Below are 21,815 nucleotides of genomic sequence, written 5' to 3' on the forward strand. Positions count from 1 at the left end.
TTTTTAGCAGTGGGGTAAAGTACTTGGGGTATCTGTACTTTACTATTTATATTTTTGACAACTTTTACTCCCCTACATTCCTAAAGAAAATAATGTACTTTTTACTCCTTACATTTTCCCTGACACCCAAAAGTAGTTGTTACATTTTGAATGCTAAGCAGGACAGGAAAATGGTCTAATTCACACACTTATCAAGAGAACATCCCTGGTTATCCCTTCTACCTCTGATCTGGCAGACTCACTAAACACAAATGCTTTTTTTTGTCAATTATGTCCGAGCTTTGAACTGTTCCCCTGGCTATAAATAAATGTTTAAAAACAAGAAAATTGTGTTATCTGGTTTGCTAAATATAACACATTTGAATTATTTATACTTTTACTTTTGATACTTAAGTACATTTAAAACCAAATACTTTGAGACTTTTACTTAAGTGGTATTTTACTGGGTGACTTTCACTTTTACTTCAGTAATTTTCTTTATCCTGCAAGTTTTGTTTTCCCAGTTTTATTGAAATCGCTCATGAAGATGATCTCCTTCTTATGATCACATTCTTTAAGCAAAAATCCCAAATCCAAAAATAGCGAGAGACATATGAGGGGAGAGGAAGACAGTCAGCCCCATACATTCAAGGTCATTGGCATGTTTCCATATAATATGATTGCATTTAAAGTAATCTTTCATGTACATAAGCAATCCACCCCCTCTGCCCTCTCCCCTGTCCCTCCTGAATATGGAATATCCAGGAACATTAAAGGCAGAAATAGGAGAAGATTTATTCAGCCATATGTCTCAGAGAAACAGAAAAAAATCAACATCAACATTCAGTAAATGTTCCACCTGTTCACTCTTGGAAATAATGCTATGGATATTCAGATGACCTCCTAATATTCATTTAGGCTTGGAAGAAGGATCCCAGAGAATGTTTGCCAGATTAACGGTTTGAATAAGGTTCATGGTACAATGTTTTCTAATAGCTGGGTTAAGTGAACTGAATTTCTGTCTCCAAGGCGAGTTTTGTTTACGACATGTATCAAGATTTTGCATTAAAATGAGATTATCTGCAGATTGCTCATTCACTTGAAAAGCCATGTCAGTGACAGAGGTTATTCTCACATACACAGGATGTGATTCTCTGAACCAGATAATACAGGCTACTCAAATCTAGATGATTTCAATCATTCATGTGCCACCATTCATCAATGATTTCTGTCTGGATGGCTAATTAGGCAGACTTTTCTCCACTTCTCCCAGAATTACTTCCTCCATATTAGCCTTTTTCTCTGCAGGTGTCCTAACTCCAGACTCTGATGGTGAGCTTGGTACCCTGGGCTGCTTGGGTGTTTGTTGATTCCCGGATTGTTTGAATGAGGCCAGCATTGATGTTTGGCTGCCTTCTTTTGTATTCCCCAGAGAGTTACACAGCCTTTGGGGCCCCTTATTATCTTCAGAGTTTTCTATTGGGTTATGATTGTCACTGGTCTCAGTAGCCACTGACAAAAATCCTTGTATTCTTCTTATTTTTCTTGAAATGCGCTGTCATTGTTGTACCAACTCCCAATGTTTCATTCACTGCACCTTTGTCCTTGGGAGCTGAGAAATGATCCTCTTCAACCTCAGTCTCACGTTCATTTCAGCTGGGATATGTGATACGTCTGCCCTACTCATGGGGACAGGATTGTTGTCCTGCACATACATGTAGTGTGAAACAGTTTCCTCTATGTACCTTATGTTGTCCAGTGTAGTATCAATAAATCAATCAAATGTATTTATAGACCCTATTTACATCAGCCGAGACGACAAAGTGCTGTACAGAAACCAAACCTAAAACCCCAAACAGCAAGCAATACAGATGTAGAAGCACGGACTGTACTCTACCATCTCCTGATCCCCTCTACAGTGAGATTGTGTCAGCCAGTCCTGTCTACACGCAGGACTTTGTCCATCATAAAATACTTTGATCCAGTGAGGGCCAATCTATGTTTAGACCGTGTTATCTGAGTGATGCTTCAACATCCACAAAATGAGCAGTTTGTGAGTTGACCCTTGTATCTTATCATGCACCTCATCACCCTCCCCACCACCTTACATCCAGTTGTAGCTAGAAACTCAGTCACAACACTATCATCTGCTGATTCAGGTAATTCTTTAATTGTATCCTAAACCTTAGACTCTCCTGAGTCTGTAGGGGAGTTGCAGTGATGGGTCAAGACTTTAACTACCAATTGGGGGGTAAAAGACCTCAAAAAGTTTAACTCATCTTTGGGGCATTTTGTCCCACAACCAGGTCTCATTTTCCTTGACATCAATTTTTGCATCACTGGAGATAGCCACAACTGCAGCAGCCATTTGAATTGTAGTGTTAATGTTTAAAATATTTTGTTTTACATTGAAATGTATCAACAAGACTATTCAGCATCATACAGTGATGCTCAAATAGATATTTGTTCTCCAACTTAGCAGCAATTGAAGCTGCTAAGTTGGGCTGAATACTAGACAAATGGAGATGTCAAAACATAACAAAACAAAATATGGATATATCTTTCCGGTCGATTAAAAAAATAAAAAATGTAACTGCTCTTTAAGACAGTATCATCTTTAAGTCTTCATACAAAAGCTCCTTAAAAGCATCTTCCTCCAGAAAACCTGAAATGGTCCTGTTCATTCAAATGTAAATTATTATGAAGATTATCACGACTAAGCCTTCCGCATGAGAAGGCACCATAATGGAACATAACATCACCTAAAACCAGTTCACTACCACACTCATTGCTTTTTAATCACTATGTGTAATATTAGAAACAACCAATGGGCCATTTACTATAGAAGATCTAGAACGCTCTTGACAGTTGTTCTTTGTGTCAAAAACAGATGATTTTTTAAAGCGAGATAGTAATCGTATGTACAGTGCATTTGGAAAGTATTCAGACCCCCTGACTTTTTTCACATTTTGTTACGTTACAGTCTTATCCTAAATTTGAATAAATATTTTTTTTCCCTCATCAATCTACACGCAATACCCCATAAGGACAAAGTAAAAACAGATTTTTAGACATTTTTCTAAAATGTATATAAAATACACAAAATGAAATATAACATTTACATAAGTATAAGTATTCAGACCCGTCACACGGTGCTTTGTTGAAGCTCCTTTGGCAGTGATTAAAGCCTTGAGTCTTCTTGGGTATGACGCTAGAAGCTTGGCACACGGGGCGGTTAGTCTTGTGGTTAGAGTGATGGGCCAGTAACCGAAAGGTTGCTAGATCGAATCCCCAAGCTGACAAGGTAAAAATCTGTTGTTCTGCCCCTGAACAAGGCAGTTAACCCAATGTTCCTAGGCTGTCACTGTAAATAAGAATTTGTTCTTAACTGACTTGCCTACTTAAATAAAGGTTTATTTAATAAATTAATAAAAATATTTGTGGAGTTTCTCCCATTCTTCTCTGCAGATCCTCTCAAGCTCTGTCAGGTTGGATGTGGAGTGTCGCTGCACAGCTACTTTCAGGTCTCTCCAGATGGCTTCCGTGGAAGATCGGTTAGATCGGTTCAAGTCCGGGCTCTGGCTGGGCTATTCAGAGACTTGTCCCAAAGCCACTCCTGCGTTGTCTTGGCTGTGTGCTTAGGGTCGTTGTCTTGTTGGAAGCTGAACCTTTGCCCCAGTCTGAGGTCCTGAGTGCTCTGGAGCAGGTTTTCACCAAGGATCTCTCTGTACTTTACTCCGTTCATCTTTCCCTTGATCCTGACTAGTTTCCCCACAGCATGATGCTGCCACCCCCATGCTTCACCATAGGGATGGTGCCAGGTTTCCTCCAGACGTGACGCTTGGCATTCAGGCCAAAGAGTTCAATCTTGGGTTCATCAGACCAGAGAATCTTGTTTCTCATGGTCTGAGAGTCCGTGGCCTATGGCTGTCATGTGCCTTTTACTGAGGAGTGGCTTCCATCTGGCCACTCTACCATAAAGGCCTGATTGGTGGAGTGCTGCAGAGATGGTTGTCCTTCTGGTAGGGTCTCCCATCTCCCAGAGGAACTCTGGAACTCTGTCAGAGTGACGATCAGGTTCTTGGTCACCTCCCTGACCAAGGCCCTTCTCCCCCAATTGCTCAGTTTGGCCAGCTCTAGGAAGAGTCTTGGTGGTTCCAAACTTCTTCCATTTAAGAACAATGGAGGCCACTGTGTTCTTGGGGAGCTTCAATGCTGCAGAAATTGTTTGGTACCCTTCCCCAGATCTGTGTCTCGACACAATCCTGTCTCTGAGCTCTATGGACAATTCCTTTGACCTCATGGCTTGGTTTTTCTCTGACAAACACTGTCAACTGTGGAACCTTAAATAGACAGATGTGTGCCTTTCCAAAACATGTCCAATCAATTTAATTACCACAGGTGGAGCCCAATCAAGTTGTAGAAACATCTCAAGGATGATCAATGGAAACAGGATGCACCTTTGGAGTCTCATAGCAAAGGGTCTGAAAACATATGTAAATAAGGTATTTCTGTTTTTTATTTTTAACAAATTTGCAAAAATGTCCAATAACCTGTTTTCCCTTTGTCCTTATTGGGTATTGTGTGTAGATTGATGAGGGAATAATTAATTTAATACATTTTAGAATAAGGCTGTAACGTAACAAAATGTGGATAAAGTCAAGGGGTCTGAATACTTTCCGAATGCACTGTATGTAGGCCTACTGTGATGTACAGTGGTGTTTAGACCAAACATACTGAGATTGTTGACTTAAAACCCCCAACCATATTGATCATTAGTACTTACATAACTGACAAAAAGCCTTGAAGAATTACATTTGAAGAGACTTGTGTTTTCTGCCTTGGTGGTATTAGTGCTGAGTAGTCCACTAATGCATTTTGCTATTCAGCAAGCTAATGTAAGAAAACAAACATATACACGAGTAATGATGACAGACAAGACTATATAGAGGGATATTTTCATAGAAATGTCATCCATTGAATCCAATGCCTTATTCAAAGCCTTTATCAAATCATGTATCATAAATAGCCATATAGCCTGTCAGGCTGTCAAGATCATGTTCTGCTGAGGGCTTGCTACCGATTTCGACAACACAGGGTTTTTCAAATGACACATACAGTGACTCTTTGCTGACCTCTAAACACCACACAGGATTTTACCCACAAACTTGTTATGTACATGTTATATAAGACTACATAGTGGTATCTATCGACTTTAAATTCCCAAAGGCCAGGCTTTGAATACGACTAAGGAGACAGCTGCAGGAAGGAAGACGATAATGCACTATAAAGTGCTTGCAGTTGCGTCATAAATCACCAAGCAACCGCACCAGCGCCATGTTGGAAGTCTTCCAATCGTCCACATGGTTGGCTGCATTTTGCTACCACCGGAAACCACTTGAAGAATGCCCATGATTTCGTTTTTGTAAGGACACAGAAAACGGACGCAGAGAGAGAACGTAATTCAAGTAAATAAATACATTTCGACAATGATCAAAAGCCATGTATTATTGGCTTGCTACATAAACGTTGTGTGCAGGCTAACTCGAATGAGCTGCTAACTTTACATAATGTGTAAGTTAGCTAGCTAAGTAAATTAAATATCACCAGTTAGCGAATTTCATGTTAGCTAGCTATCTTGATGTATTTATCGTTGTAACTCTAAATGCATTTGTAGCTAGGTAGCAGTAGCTAGCTAACAACCACGGAAGAGGGTGAAAGTATTAGCTATCAGTTCCAGCTGTCAGAGAAGGGAGGGTAGGCTACTCTGGATAGGGCAGGTACTTTTGTGGGAGGACATTATGAAAATATTCTCCAGTTCCTGTCCCTAGCGAGAAAAACTAAGGACAGAGATATATAGCAACATAATATTCAGTACTGTCTAATTTGAGTATAAGGTTTCTTTATGACGTTTTCTGTCCTCAGATACAGAGCTGTGAAACCCTGTCTGCAGATGAAGAGGTCCCAATGAATGTCCCAAGAGAATAAGGGTATATATCCTTGTATACCATGGATTATATGTGTACCTATATTAGTACATTTTGTGAACAAAAATACAGTGTAAGTCGCACAATGTATAAACCTATTACAACTGGAACAGGCCAACCCTGGTGGGGGTGCACGCTTCTGTTCCAGACCAGCATTAACACACCAGATAAACCTAATTAGTTAATAATCAAGTGTGCTATTGCTGGGCTGGAATGGAAGTCTGCTCACCCAGTAGATCAGGGATCAGTGGTTGGCCACCTCTGGTATTGACCTTTTTTTTTTTTCACTTGAAATTACATTTACATTTAAGTCATTTAGCAGACGCTCTTATCCAGAGCGACTTACAAATGATTTTTTACTAATAACAACCTATTTGTTACTAAAATGTCTCAACTTGACATATGAATCAGCTTACTTGTACACTTTTAAATTACATTAAAGTGTTGATTCTTTGAAGTTAAGTATTTAAACTTGTGTCGATGTTGACTAATCACATCACAACCTTGCAATAAAGAGAGGAAGGGAATCGGTCTCCAATGTCTGTTTCTGTGTTGTATTCTCAAATGAACATTACATTTTTGTTCAGTCATAAGCTCTCCAATTAGCTTAATTTGAATGTCATAATTTTTTTCAGGATATCAGCCATGTGAACCCATCTTGCAGCTGATAATGGAATGCAATGCCAATGCAGCCATAGGCCTAAAGCAATGGTTCCCAACTCCAGTCCTTGAGTACCCCCCAACAGCACATGTTTTTTCTGTAGCCCCGGAAAAACATACCTGATTCAACTCAAGAGGGCCTGATGATTAGTTGACAAGTTGAAATAGGTGTGTTTGTCCGGGGTTACAACAAATGGTACTGTTGGGGGTACTAGGGGACCAGAGTTGGGAACCACTACCCTACAGTATGATGGCATTAGCCGTATAGGCATTTGCAATGCACCTCTTGACTTTGTGCATCTGAAGTAGAGAATAGCTTAACTCGCACATTGTTTAGTTACATGTTCTCAGTCTAAAACCAATACCAGTAGATAATGTATGAGGCTAATCATTATACTAGATTTGGTACATGCCTTGTGCTGATATGAAATTGTTTAGTGCAAATCCAACCCTTGTAATCTAGGTGGTGAAATGTCAAAGCAAGAAATGATGGGATCCTTCTCTTCAAACATACAACTACTACCACCAAGTTCAATGCCAGATACTTTTCTCCCAGAAGGTCTGAGTGGCACTTGGAGGTGCCACTGTGATAATGAAGATGGTTTGCCTAAGACTACCACAACAATTACATGGTCTATGCTTAATGTGTTTAAATTGTAAATGAGAAAAAACTTGTTGGGCTATAAGAAATAATTTTATTCAATGGGGCTAGGCAAAGCAGAGATGACATTACTTTTGTACAATACCATAAGCAATAGTATTTTACACGTTCCAAATATTTAAAAAAATATATTCACATGGTTTAAGGGGGCATTTTTGTCATGACGACAAGGTAAAAGGTTGCTAGATCGAATCCCTGAGCTGACAAGGTAAAAATATGTCGTTCTGCCCCTGAACAAGGCAGTTCCTACGCCGTCATTGTAAATAAGAATTTGTTCTTAACTGGCTTGCCTAGTTAAAACAGGTGCTCTTTTCAAATTGCACAACAGAAGCATTCAGTTTGACCAAAGCACAGCATATAACTACCATCTCATATAACTCTGGAAAAGGACAAAGTAGTAGAAGTAGAAACTCGTGCTGCTGCAGCACTGCTCATCTTCACAGTGGGAATCCAGTTGACATGGGTGTCTTGATAGAGGTCAGCTGGTGAACCTACAGTACATAAACACATGAGAAGCACACCTGATGTTAGAAAATCACTTATTCAGGTCACATATACAATCAGGGCTCTTAAGTATTTGGTTGTGTTTAATTCATTCTGGGGTTTTAGTATCATATAAAGATGAAATCTATTGTTGGCCTGGAACACACAATAGTCAACACAGCAGGTTGTCCTATCCCATTGAGGCCTTTGTCCTATGCTGTAATGTAGATACATTTTCCCTCCTCTTATGAAAAGAGTTCTCAGAAAATGATCAATGGGTTATCATGTGAATATTTAATCACCAATGGAGTTGTTTAGGACAATGTCCTCCTCCAGGCGATGTGGACGTCATATTGTATAATTTGCTTCTCCCCTTTTCATGGTCATGGGTAGAAGGTATCCAGCATTTGTCAAATTAAATGGTTGCATTCAAGACAACTTTGTTTTTATTGATATGTTGTCAGTGTCAGAGGTGGCCTAGGCTACTATCGTGTTAAAAAATATTCTGCTAATGTCTTTCGGTCATATAAAGTGTCGTAGAATTGCATCACGCTTATCAAAGGCCACAGTTTCCCTGTGCAAAGGAAATACATTTATCTGATATAGCCTATGCCACTACGTGTTTATTAATAGCCCAAATGATCATTATCCAATCTACTTATCACAATAGGAACAGTAGGCTTACATTAGTCTGCAAATGCAATGATATAGGCATGCAATCATTTGTTATAAAGGTGCCTTTTTGTGGTGAAAAAATTGCTTTCCCAAAATTTGAAACTCACTCAACACACGATAATCCTAGCTAGACTACAAACTATCTAGCTAGCTAATTTAGGCTAATTTAGTGTTGCTGTTAACGCCTGGTTAGCATTGTTAGGGTTGCGTCAATTCGAATCTGGTATCAGAACAAGTTATAACACTGAGTCACTGATTGTACTCTATGTACTTTTATTAGCTAAGCAATAAATGGCAAATGCAACTTTCGTATATACGGGCTCACACTGTAATACCACGCAGGGCAGAACAGGGAACTGACAGTATGTATGTAAACAGTTGTTCTTATACTGTGATAGACATAGTTCCAACCCCTCTGTTGGCCTATCATAGTAGAGGCTGAGCGTGGTTTAGACTTGCTCAGCCTATCGCAGGTGCTCAGGCTGGTCCCCGCCTCTTGGCGCTTCTTGGAGTCCACCCTCTGTCGATGTATAGAGTCTCACTGTTCTGGTATCACCCCCTAGTTATAACAGTTGCTCAGTTCCTGCTATTGTGTTGTTCAGTATTTTTCCATCTCAGTTAAACCTCGTGATGACCACCCCTCCCTATATCTGATTAACCACAACTTTGTAAGATACAGCAAGTCACACCATGTGCTCAATATTGTCACATACAAACACAAGGACAAAGCATCTACTGGGCTGTTATCTACAGTTTTGCAACATGCAGGTCACACCATGTTACTCAGTTCTTGTCACACACACAAACAGGAAAGTGGATGTAGCAAGCAGTTGTTTAATCTCATGATGATGCTCAAGTGCACAAATGCAGATACCTCACACAGCCAACATCAGATAATATTTAATCATATATATGGTAATGGCTATAATGTAAAACACAGAATCCCACAGCATAACAGTTCAAATAAACTCGAAATCGATCAGACTTGATTTACCAGTGCTGAAATGATCGTAGCAGACACCGACAGCTGTCTGGGTTCAGGTCTTGATGAGCAAAAAGGTTTCTTTGCGTTTCTGACAGTTCATGAGTCTTATCTCATTGGTGTTTCATGATTGCTGGGAATTTGTAAACATATTTCCCCCCGTTGTCTTTACTGCCTTGTTAGAGCAGCGAAATAATCCACAGAAAATGACCGAGGAGATTAATAAACTAGTTTTAGGCACTGTTATCATGCGATTTGGTGGAGCAACTCGACTGTTGTCGGAATAATAAATGCGGTGGTCTTTGAACATGGTTGCCAGGAGTCGTCGTACGTCAACGTTATCTATCTGCCGAAGAAAGGTCTTGATCAAGAAAGAAATAGCCGCTCTAGAAATAAGAAATAACCTCTCTACTCCACCAACAATGCAATAGGCATATGGGTATGGTTGCAAAAGTGTATTGTACAATTAAATTACCCACTGTATGTCTGATGATTCGAAAGCAGAAAGTACTATACCATAACTCTACCATTCACAATGTTTTAGTTTACTGTCAAGGTGAACAACATTGGCAGCTTAGAGCTGAATTGCATTGTACAGTCCTTCTGTAGCTCAGTTGGTAGAGCATGGCGCTTGTAACGCCAGGGTAGTGGGTTCGATTCCCGGGACCACCCATACGTAGAATGTATGCACACATGACTGTAAGTCGCTTTGGATAAAAGCGTCTGCTAAATGGCATATATTATTATATTATTATTATTATTATTATATTATATATATAAATAAACTACTAATTAAATAAACAACTCAATCATGTAAAAGTGTGTGATAAATGTCTGTGTGGAGTTGGGGATCATCAGTCGGTCACAGCCAGGTGAAAGCCTCAGGAGCCTTGGTCAGGAACAGGGCCAGACCGGCTGGACTCGGAGCAATGATGACTGGTCTGCAGCACATTGGGTTGTAAACATTATTCATTGTTTTTGTTTATAGTTTGTTCCAATGAAAATGGTCTGTTCCCAGGATGTGTCTTCTCCCCATGTACAGTATTGAAAGCACAATAGATTCTAGAAGACCAAACTCAATAGTGCTGGACCAAGATGAAAAAGTCCTTAATTAACTTTCAATGGGGACAACCTGGAAATAAATCCCATTCTACCGGTAGAATACTGAATGCTGATGTGTCATAACAAATTGGTCATCCAGAAATAAAAGTTGTGGGAAGTGAAAGGTTCATCTTAAAATGACAAGTTTTAAAGGGAAAACATTTTCTCACAGAATTTGTGTACTAGAAGCTTCGATTCAAGTATTTCATATAATAAAAGAGAAACTTGAAAAAAAAAGTAGCTGACATATGGGCTGTTTTTCTTAATAGATTTCAGTGCTAATATTTCATCTTTATTTAATCTAGTCTTTTCTGCAATACAAGGGTATAATGTCAGCTATGCCATGCATTCACTTGTAAATGTTGCCCTTTTCTAGGCCTGGCTAGTTTGTATTTATATGTAACTGTGTATGTAACAAAATAAAATTGTTGTTCGGTGAGAATAGTCCAATTATATATTTGGTTGGAAAATGGAATAAATAGGTTTACTGCCTATGTTCAGAATATGTTAATTAGTCTCGAAGGGACATGTTCTCTCAATGACAAATTGCAGTGGGATGGGCTTGGGCTAGCATCCACAAAGGTAAATTACCCACTGATTTTTGTGGCACATGGGAGCTCATGCATCAATGATTGAATCTTACATCACAGATTGATAACAGAACACACTGAGACGCTAACAATACGTGATGACTTGGAAGAGAACATAATGTTAGCTAGCTGGCATCAATTGCTCTGTCATCAACATAGCTACCGTTTCTGTACATCTGAATCCAGGGGTTCACTCTTCATCTGTTGATAAGTATCACCATAACACGTGATGTTCTTCCACACAGGCTGCTTTTTTTGTTTTTGTTGTTATTCCACAAGCAGTCAATAATGTTGGTTTGGCCATGACACTCATTGACTTTCATCTGCAAAATGGCATTATTTTTCGCTATATGGATCTGAGTTTGCGTACTGTGCTCTGAATGAATAAATCTCACCTATGTACTGATTCCAATTCAAGATGTCTATTTTTCTCTATTGTTAAGCAATCTCCATTGATCTACCCAGCTATGTAGGTTGAACTGAGCACGGGCAATGAAATTAATGAAATGTTTAAATGTTTGTTATTCAAGGATTTTTCTTTATTTGTACTATTTTCTACATTGTAGAATGATAATGAATATTTACAAATGATGAAATAACACATGGAATCATGTAGTAGCTAAAAAAAAAGTGTGAAACAAATCAAAATATATTTTATATTTGAGATTCTTCAAAGAAGTCACCCATTGCCTTGATGACAGCTTGCACACTCTTGGCATTCTCTCAACCAGCTTAACCTGGAATGCTTTCCCAACAGTCTTGAAGGAGTTCCCACATATGCTGAGCACTTGTTGGCTGCTTTTCCTTCACTCTGCGGTCCAACTCATCCCAAACCATAACTATTATGTTGAGGTCGGGTGATTGTGGGGGCCAGGTCATCTGATGCAGCACTCCGTCACAGTCCTTCTTGGTCAAATAGACCTTATACAGCCTGGAGGTGTGTTGTGTCATTGTCCTGTTGAAAAACAAATGATAGTCCTACTAAGCGCAAACCAGATGGGATGGTGTATTGCTTCAGAATGCTTGGTAGCTATGCTGGTTAAGTGTGCCTTGAATTCTAAATAAATCACTGAGCATCACCAGCATAGCACCCCCAAACCATCACACCTCCTTCTTCATGCTTCAAGGTGGGAACCACACATGCGGAGATAATCCATTCACCTACTCTCATTCACCAAAGACACAGAGGTTGGAACCAAAAATCTCTCATTTGAACTCATCAGACCAAAGGACAGATTTCCACTGGTCTAATGTGCATTGATTGTGTTTCTTGGCCCAAGCAAGTATCTTCTTATTATTGGTGTCCTTTAGTAGTGGTTTCTTTGCAACAATTCGACCATGAAAGCATGATTCACGCAGTCTCCTCAAAACAGTTCATGTTGAGATGTGTCTGTTACTTTTATTTGGGCTGCAATTTGAGGTGCAGTTTACTCCAATGAGCTTATCCTCTGCAGCAGAGGTAACTCTGGGTTTTCCTTTTCTGTGGCGGTCCTCATGAGAGCCAGTTTCATCATAGCGCTTGATGATTTTTGCGACTGCACTTGAAGAAGCTTTGAAAGTTCTTGACATTTTCTGGATTGACTGACCTTCATGTCTTAAAGTAATGATGGATTGTAATTTCTCTTTGCTTATTTGACCTGTTCTTGCCATAATATGGACTTTGTCTTTTACCAAATAGGGGTATCTTCTGTATACCACCCCTACCATGTCACAACACAACTGATTGGTTCAAACACATTAAGAAGGAAAGATAGTTCATAAATGAACTTTTAACAAGGCACACCTGTTAATTGAAATGCATTCTGGGTGACTATCTCATGAAGCTGGTTGAGAGAATGCCAAAAGTGTGCAAAGCTTTCATCAAGACCAAGGGTGGCTACTTTGAAGAATCTCAAATATGAAATATCTATTCCACTCCTGCTGACTCTAGAGAGTTGAAAACAGCAGGTCTGGGACAAGGAAGCATGTCCGGTGAAAAGGTCAGGTTTCCTTAGCCGCAGGCAGAACAGTTGAAACTAGAGTAGCAGCACGACCAGGTGGACTGGGGATAGCAAGGAGTCATCAGGCCAGGTAGTCCTGAGGCATGGTCCTAGGGCTCAGGTCCTCTGAGAGAGAATTAGAGAGAGCATACTTAAATTCACACAATACACCGGATAAGACAGGAGAAATACTCCAGATATAACAGACTGACCCTAGCCCCCTGACACAAACTATTGCAGCATAAATACTGGAGGCTGAGACAGGAGGGGTCAGGAGATACTGTGGCCCCGTCCGACGATACCCCCGGAAAGGGCCAAACAGGCAGGATATAACCCCACCCACTTTGCCAAAGCACAGCCCCCACACCACTAGAGGGATATCTTCAACCACCAACTTACCATCCTGAGACAAGTCTGAGTATAGCCCACGGAGATCTCCCCCATGGCAATAACCCAAGGGGGGCGCCAACCCGGACAGGAAGATCACGTCAGTGACTCAACCCACTCAAGTGGCGCACCCCTTTTAGGGAAAGCATGGAAGAGCCCCAGTAAGCCAGTGACTCAGCCCCTGTAATAGGGTGTGAGGCAGAGAATCCCAGTGGAGAGAGGGGAACCAGCCAGGCAGAGACAGCAAGGGCGGTTCGTTGCTCCAGTGCCTTTCTGTTCACCTTCACACTCCTGGGCCAGACTACACTCAATCATATGACCTACTGAAGTGATGAGTTTTTAAAAATACTTAAAGGTCGAGACCGAGTCTGCATCTCTCACATGGATAGGCAGACCATTCCATAAAAATGGAGCTCTATAGGAGAAAGCCCTGCCTCCAGCTGTTTGCTTAGCAATTCTAGGGACAGTAAGGAGGCCTGCCTCTTGTGACCATAGCGTACGTGTAGGTATGTATGGTTGGACCAAAAACGGAGAGATAGGTAGGAGCAAGCCCATGTAATGCTTTGTAGATTAGCAGTAAAACCTTGAAATCAGCCCTAGCCTTAACAGATGAGAGGTTAAACGTACGTTCTGACTAATTGGGAATTAAAGATAAAAACAAATCAAAGTTTATTGGCTACGTACACAGATATGCAGATATGATTTAGATGTTATTAGGATCTCTTTTAGTCATTATTTTGCTTATCTTCCAAGAATCGTTAAACATTAAAATATAATTTATAATACTATCACATTTTCACATATAACACACGGTTACAAACACACAGTACACTGACATATTGACCATACTTTTTTGCCCCACTGTATATTAAGTAAAGAAGTGGCCGAAAGCAGCGGACCTGCGGTATTCCACAGTTTAAAGCATGAGGGGAAGAAAACGACCAATTGATATAGGTGGACTGTTTCCTGTCAGTTAAATATGACTGTTTCCCAATTCAATGCTGCCTCCTTAAACCCATAATGCAATAATTTTGTCGAAATGATTTCATGATCCACTAAATCAAATACTCTACTAAAATGAAAAAATAGTACACCCACAAACCGGCAGAGAGAACAGTCTATGACTAGAGTGGCTAGAGTCTTCAACAAATTGTAGGGCCTTCCTCTGACACCGCCTGGTATAGAGGTCCTGGATGGCAGGAAGCTTGGCCCCAGTGATGTACTGGGCCGTTCGCAATACCATCTGTAGTGCCTTGCCTCGGAGGCCGAGATGTTCCCATACCAGGCTGTGATGCAACCAGTCAGGATGCACTTGATGGTGCAGCTGTAGAACATTTTGAGGATCTGAGGAGCAATGCCAAATATTTTCAGTCTCCTGAGGGGAATAGGTTTGTCGTGCACTCTTCACGACTGTCTTGGTGTGTTTGGACCATTCTAGTTTGTTGGTGATGTGGACACCAAGGAACTTGAAGCTCTCAACCTGCTCCATTACAGCCCCATCAATGAGAATGGGGCGTGCTTGGTCCTCTTTTTCCTGTAGTCCACAATCATCTCCTTTGTCTTGATCATGTTGAGGGAGAGGTTGTTTTCCTGGAACCACATGGCTAGGTCTCTGACCTCCTCTCTATAGGCTGTCTCGTTGTTGTCGGTGATCTGGCCACTGTTGTGTCATCTGCAAATGTAATGATGGCGTTGGAGTCGTGCCTGGCCGTGCAGTCATGAGTGAACAGGGAGTACAGGAATACAGGATCGTCAGAGTTGTGAAAGAAGAAAAAGGATTCTGCTAGTCTGTGGTGAGTAATCGCAGTCCTGATGTCTAGAAGTTATTTTCGGTCATAAGAGACGGTAGCGGCAAAATTATGTACAAAATGAGTAAATAAATAAGTTACAAACAACACAGATAAACAAACAAAAAAACACAACCGGTTGGGGGCAAGTAAAACATCTGCCTTCTGCTCTGGTGCCATCTCACAGATCAATGCATGTGTCTGAACAGTGACCTAACTTAGTTGATGATCTAGTAGTTTCATTAATACAGCTCGGGTTTCCGCTTGCGGCACCCCTCGACAACATTCCGCTGAAAAGGCAGTGCACGAAATTCAAAAATATTTTTGAGAAATATGTAACTTTCATACATTAACAAGTCCAATACACCAATTGAAAGAAAGATACACTTCTTGTTAATCTACCCATCATGTCCGATTTCAAAAAGGCTTTACAGCGAAAGCACAACATATGATTATGTTAGGTCAGAGCTAAGTCACAAAAACACACAGCCATTTTTCCAGCCAAAGAGAGGAGTCACAAAAAGCAGAAATATAGATCAAATTAATCACTAATTTATATTAATCACTAATTTATATAATTTATATTTATATCCAAAAATCTCAGTTTACATTGGCACGTTACGTTCAGTAATGTTTTGCTTCCCAAGCATCCGGTGATTTTGCAGAGAGCCACATCAATTTACAGAAATACTTATAATAAACATTGATAAAAGATACAACTGTTATTCACAGAATTAAATATATACTTCTCCTTAATGTAGCCGCTGTGTCAGATTTCAAAAACGCTTTACGGAAAAAGCAAACCATGCAATAATCTGAGTACGGCGCTCATACAACAAATCAAGCCAAACAGATATCCGCCATGTTGGAGTCAACAGAAGTCAGAAATAGCATTATAAATATTCACTTACCTTTGATCATCTTCATCAGAATGCACTCCCAGGAATCCCAGTTCCACAATAAATGTTTGATTTGTTCGATAAAGTTAATATTTTTGTCCAAATACCTCCTTTTTGTTAGCGTGTTCAGCCCAGTAATCCAAATTCATGACGCACGAGCAGACGAAAAGTCTAAAAGTTTCGTTACAGTCCGTAGAAACTTGTCAAACGAAGTATAGAATCAATCTTTACGATGTTTTTAACATAAATCTTCAATAATGTTCCAACCGGAGAATTCCCTTGTCTTCAGAAATGCAATGGAACTCAAGCTCTCATGTGAACGCGCATCACGAGCTCATGGTACTCTGCCAGACCATTGACTCATTCAGCTCCCATTTCCCCCTCCTTTAAAGTAAAAGCATCAAACAAGGTTCTAAAGACTGTTGACATCTAGTGGAAGCCTTGGGAAGTGCAATTTGATCCCATAGACACTGTGTATTCAATAGGCCAAGAGTTGAAAAACTACAAACCTCAGATTTCCCACTTCCTGGTTGGATTTTTCTCAGGTTTTCGCCTGCCATATGAGTTCTGTTATACTCACAGACATCATTCAAACAGTTTTAGAAACTTCTGAGTGTTTTCTATCCAAATCTACTAATAATATGCATATATTAGCAACAGTAGCAGGCAGTTTACTCTGGGCACGCTTTTCATCCAAACGTGAAAATGCTGCCTCCTATCCCTTAACCATTTGCTTCAAACCACAGTTCTTGGCATATCTCATTAATTTAGTTATATTTTAATTATTATGATCCTTCCTATGTATACTAAAATCACCCAGGATAAATACATCTCTGTTACTATCTGTGGCCTGGTGAAACCCAGTGCATAAGTCATCCAGATAGGACACTTTAGAGCTAGGAGGTCTTTTCACACATCCTACCAAAATGTGTGCCTGGTGAGGCAGATGTACTTCAGCCCATAGTGCCTCTAATTGACATACATTAAGGTCATCTCTCCTCTTAAAAGGTATGTGATTCTGAATGTACAGTGCTACACCCCCACCATTCCTATTTCTGTCTCTTCTAAGTAGACTATATCCTTGAATGTTTATTTGCCCATCATTTACAGAGGCATCCAAATGCGTTTCGGTCAAAGCTAAAATGTGAAAATGATTTATGTTGACCAAGAAAGCTACATACAGTAGCTCATTAACATGAGCTATATGCAACCCTTTCCTTGTCCAGTAAAGATCAATAGATCATGTCTTTGTTATAGTTGAAGTTGACATAATACACTACAACACACAAACTCAGTTTTGAACATTGAATTAAAATAGCCAGGGAGTTACTCTAGAGTCCCGAAACAGTTGGATTAAAATAGCCAGAGAGTTACTCTGGAGTCCCGATACAGTTGGATTAAAATAGCCAGAGAGTTACTCTGGAGTCCCGATACAGTTGGATTAAAATAGCCAGAGAGTTACTCTGGAGTCCCGATACAGTTGGATTAAAATAGCCAGAGAGTTACTCTGGAGTCCCGAAACAGTTGGATTAAAATAGCCAGAGAGTTACTCTAGAGTCCCGAAACAGTTGGATTAAAATAGCCAGAGAGTTACTCTGGAGTCCCGATACAGTTGGATTAAAATAGCCAGAGAGTTACTCTGGAGTCCCGATACAGTTGGATTAAAATAGCCAGAGAGTTACTCTGGAGTCCCGAAACAGTTGGATTAAAATAGCCAGAGAGTTCCTCTGGAGTCCCGATACAGATGCCCATTGATGTAAAGTTTATCCATCACCAAAGAGACTCGTTAATTCAGGCAATACTTTTCTCTTCGTGATCGAATACAGAGTTTTATCTCCTTTCATTGATGTCCGTAGGGAAGTGATCATTCATTCCAAAATCAGTGTTTCTGAGTTCTCTGCCGCTGCTCTTCGCCATTTCCTTATGCTTAAAATGTTCAGAACATTCAAAAATAGCCTGTGGCCTATTCCCAGAGGCCTTACCCATTCTATAGACCCTAAAGTGACATAATGCACAACATCTGTGGGCAGTTTCAGTTGAATTGACATAAAGTCTCGGACAGTGTCCTCAGCCTCTGCTGTTGTCATTCTCCCGTATCCCTGAAAGGATTAGATTGTCCCGCATTGATCAACACTGTACATCAAGCAAGGTTTCTTTAAGTTGTTCTCCCTTTGCACCACCTCCACCTTACCATGAATAGAGTCTACAGTACTTAGATCATCAATCTGACATTGGCTGAATTCTAGACGGGTACATAATGCATTGATGTCCTCTCATAGTATAGCCAAGATATCAAGTCTGGCAAGCCTTTCAAGCTGATGTCTGCCAGGCACGCAGAGATGCGTGTCGCCACCTGGGTGTCAGAAGGGCAGAAGGAGAAGAGTAGTTCAATGTCATCAGCATAGTAATGACAGAAGAGACCATGTGAGCATATGATAGAGCCAAGTGACTTGGTGTAAAGAGAAGAGGAGAGGGTCTAGAACAGAGCCCTGGGGGACGCCAGTAGTGAGAGCACGTAGTACAGACACAGATTCTCTCCAAGCCACCTGGTAGGAGCGACCTGCCAGGTAGGATGCAATCCAGGAGTGTTTAGAACCAGAGATGAGAGGAGAATCTGATGGTTCACGGTGTCAAAGGCAGCAAATAGATCTAGGAGGATGAGAACAGAGGAGAATCAGCTTTACAGTGGCGACCCGTCATTCAGGGCAGGTGAGGTAGAGCCCCACCTGTTTTGAGCCCCACATTTTTAGCAAAAAAATAATAATATATACATAATATATATATAATATACATTTTTGGGGGGCTTGCCTGTTTTGCATGTTATTTTGTCATTAATACGTGTCACATATCAGTTTGTGAACAATGTAAAAATCTATATATCATTGAGTTAATAAAGCTGCATACAAACATGGTTTCTTTTTTGTTTTCTTGAGTAAGGCAGCTCCAAAATACAGGTGTTCCAGCCTAGCTCAGTGCTTTCTGTGGTGGTGGGGCAAGCCAGCAGAAAATATAAAGCATTGTGTCGTGATTGGGTCAGTGTTCTGTCACTCATGGGGACACTACGTTAAGAAATTCTAGCCCCATGGGTGCTGCCATAGAGTTACATTAGAAGTGCCCATCCAAGAAGGCTCAAGGTTATTGGCCACAGATAAAATTACGTCAAATCACGTTATATGTACAGTAGCTTTGATTGGATTGATGTCAACATCATACTTGCAGAATCTTAGCTAGCAGTCATCATCATGAATCAAGTCGACAATCTACTGGCAAATTATTTTTAATCCTTGTCGTATGAAGATGAATAATGAAGAGAAATGATAGATAAAATGTATCGGTTCTCATTGGCCATTGGACATAAACATTACACAACAAGTTGGAAATCACAAATTCAACAATGAGTGGTTTTGAAGGAATCCGTAAAATTGGCTAACTACAAGCATCGCAAAGCAATCACGAGCCTGCTATTCAGTAGGGTGGCTGTGTTGTCCCAAATCTGGGATTAAGGGGCTCTTTTCCAAGTTTAAAATTATAGACATTCAACATTGGCTATGCTGTCAATGACGCATGATTTGTGCCGCGCTCAAAACAACTGTTAACTTGGAACTGCGAAACCTTGACTTCAGTGAGTTCAAGACAACAATGAAAATACATTTTGAACGGTCATCCAACTCAGAATTGTTCATCTGGCCTCTTTCTAGAGCTATGACCTGAAGATCAAGACGTCATCATGATTCAACCTTGTTTTTTCTCGAGTTCCGGCTTGTTTTGAAAGCACCATAAATTCAGAGAATAACAGACTTTGATGGCTAAATTTGCCCATGAAGGACCGCCGCACCACCTTCCTGTTCAAGTGAGCACATCACAACAAGGTGAATCCAAAAATGTATTGTATGCTGCTGCATAAATTATGTAATATGCCAGGGAGATATGTATATTGTAGCTAAGAAAGTAATACTGAGTGTATGTTGTGAAGTAAGATGTTAGTAGCCCATGTGCCTCACCCTAATAATTTGGTCTATTTACCCCTCTTAATTTCACCTACTGCTCTGACTTGGTGGTGCACATATAGCCTATAACCTGTTTTAGAGAAATGTAATAATCAAATATTGTAAGAGCTTTCATTGTCTGCTTATATGCCCCCTTTATTTATCCTATGGTTCTGACTTTGTGTACAGGGAGAACACTGTAAGAACGGCCCATGTTCTGAATTTTGTCACTGTACATTTCAAAAGCGCTAAACAAATAGTTATATTGACTACATCCGCCCGAGCTCGCTCATTAATGTTTTAATTTAAATTACGGATTGACTCTTATCCGCTTGTCATCCCCTTATGCCATAGTTTGTACATCTCAATTGTCATTAGAAACCACATTTGTTAAAAAGTCAGCCATATAAGCTATGTTTTTTTTAAGGCAGTAAATGAGGATGAATTAACAGTTTAGGTGCCAGACAAGGCTCTGCTGATAGCCAGGTGTAGCAGAGGTAAGATGTTAGGACTCTGTGTTACAGAGGAGAGGAGGTCTCAGTTGAGTGAGCTGCCTTGAAGCCTGACTGGTTAGGGTCAAGAAGATAATTCTGAGAGAGATAACGAGAGTTGGTCAGAGACAGCATGGTCAAGTCTGTTGGTTTGGGCTATATAGTGATTTATCAGTCTGCATGCACTGTACTGTGCAAGTTGTCGGATCAGTAGATGAAGATACTGTGTACGTTCCAAATGGAACCCTATTCCATATAGGGCACTACACCAAGATAGGGCTCTGATCAAGACTAGTTAGTAGTCACCAGGAAACAATTGCACCTTCATTATCACCTTGTAATGGCCTTGATTTTGTCACTTTTGGCACTTTATTCATAAAAACACATTTTCTTCAGATTTAAAGGAATATGAATGTGTTTGTGGATGGATAACAACGTTTTTAATGTGTAAACTATTAACATTTCCAACAACCCCTGAATAATTGTGCATGATCTGCCTGAAGGGTTGAAATGTGAAAAGATCGACATGTTCTGTAAGTAGGTCTACACTACCCTTTCTTTGTCTGACTTTTGTTTTTCTGGGAGTGACAGTCCCTGTACATCTGTCTCGCGCTGTGAGCTTCATGTGGCTCAGCTGGTAGAGCATGGTGCTTGCAACACCAAGTTGTAGGTTAGATTCCCATGGTGGACCATTATGAAAATGTATGAGCTCACTACTGTAAGTCGCTCTGGATAGGAATGTCTGCTAAATGACTAAAATATGATATTGAAAGATAAGAACATTTATTTTTATTTTTTACGTAGGCCTACATAGTAGGTCCATCGCTCAAATAGCCAATAATCCTGATTCCAGACTGAACTTGAAATGGGCAAATAATAATGCGTCACTTTTTTCGGCTTCTTCATTTCTGAACAAAACGTTTAATTTTTGGTTCTTGTCACCAGTCATGTGCACATTTAACCAGTGATGTAGCGCCATCATGTGGTCATGGTTTAACACTGCAAGGAGCTGAATTACAAAACACCTGTAATTTGCACCTTACTACTTCTATACAGTCTTTGCTCACTGGAAACAAAGAAAGAGGTGAAGCCATAGTATATACAAACATCTTTGCTGGGAAATAATTCTATATTTGTGAAAGTTGAAAGACAAACCAGGAACTCAAGT

The sequence above is a fragment of the Oncorhynchus keta genome, chromosome 15 (genome assembly GCF_023373465.1).
Source record: "Oncorhynchus keta strain PuntledgeMale-10-30-2019 chromosome 15, Oket_V2, whole genome shotgun sequence".
Taxonomy (NCBI): Eukaryota; Metazoa; Chordata; class Actinopteri; order Salmoniformes; family Salmonidae; genus Oncorhynchus; species Oncorhynchus keta.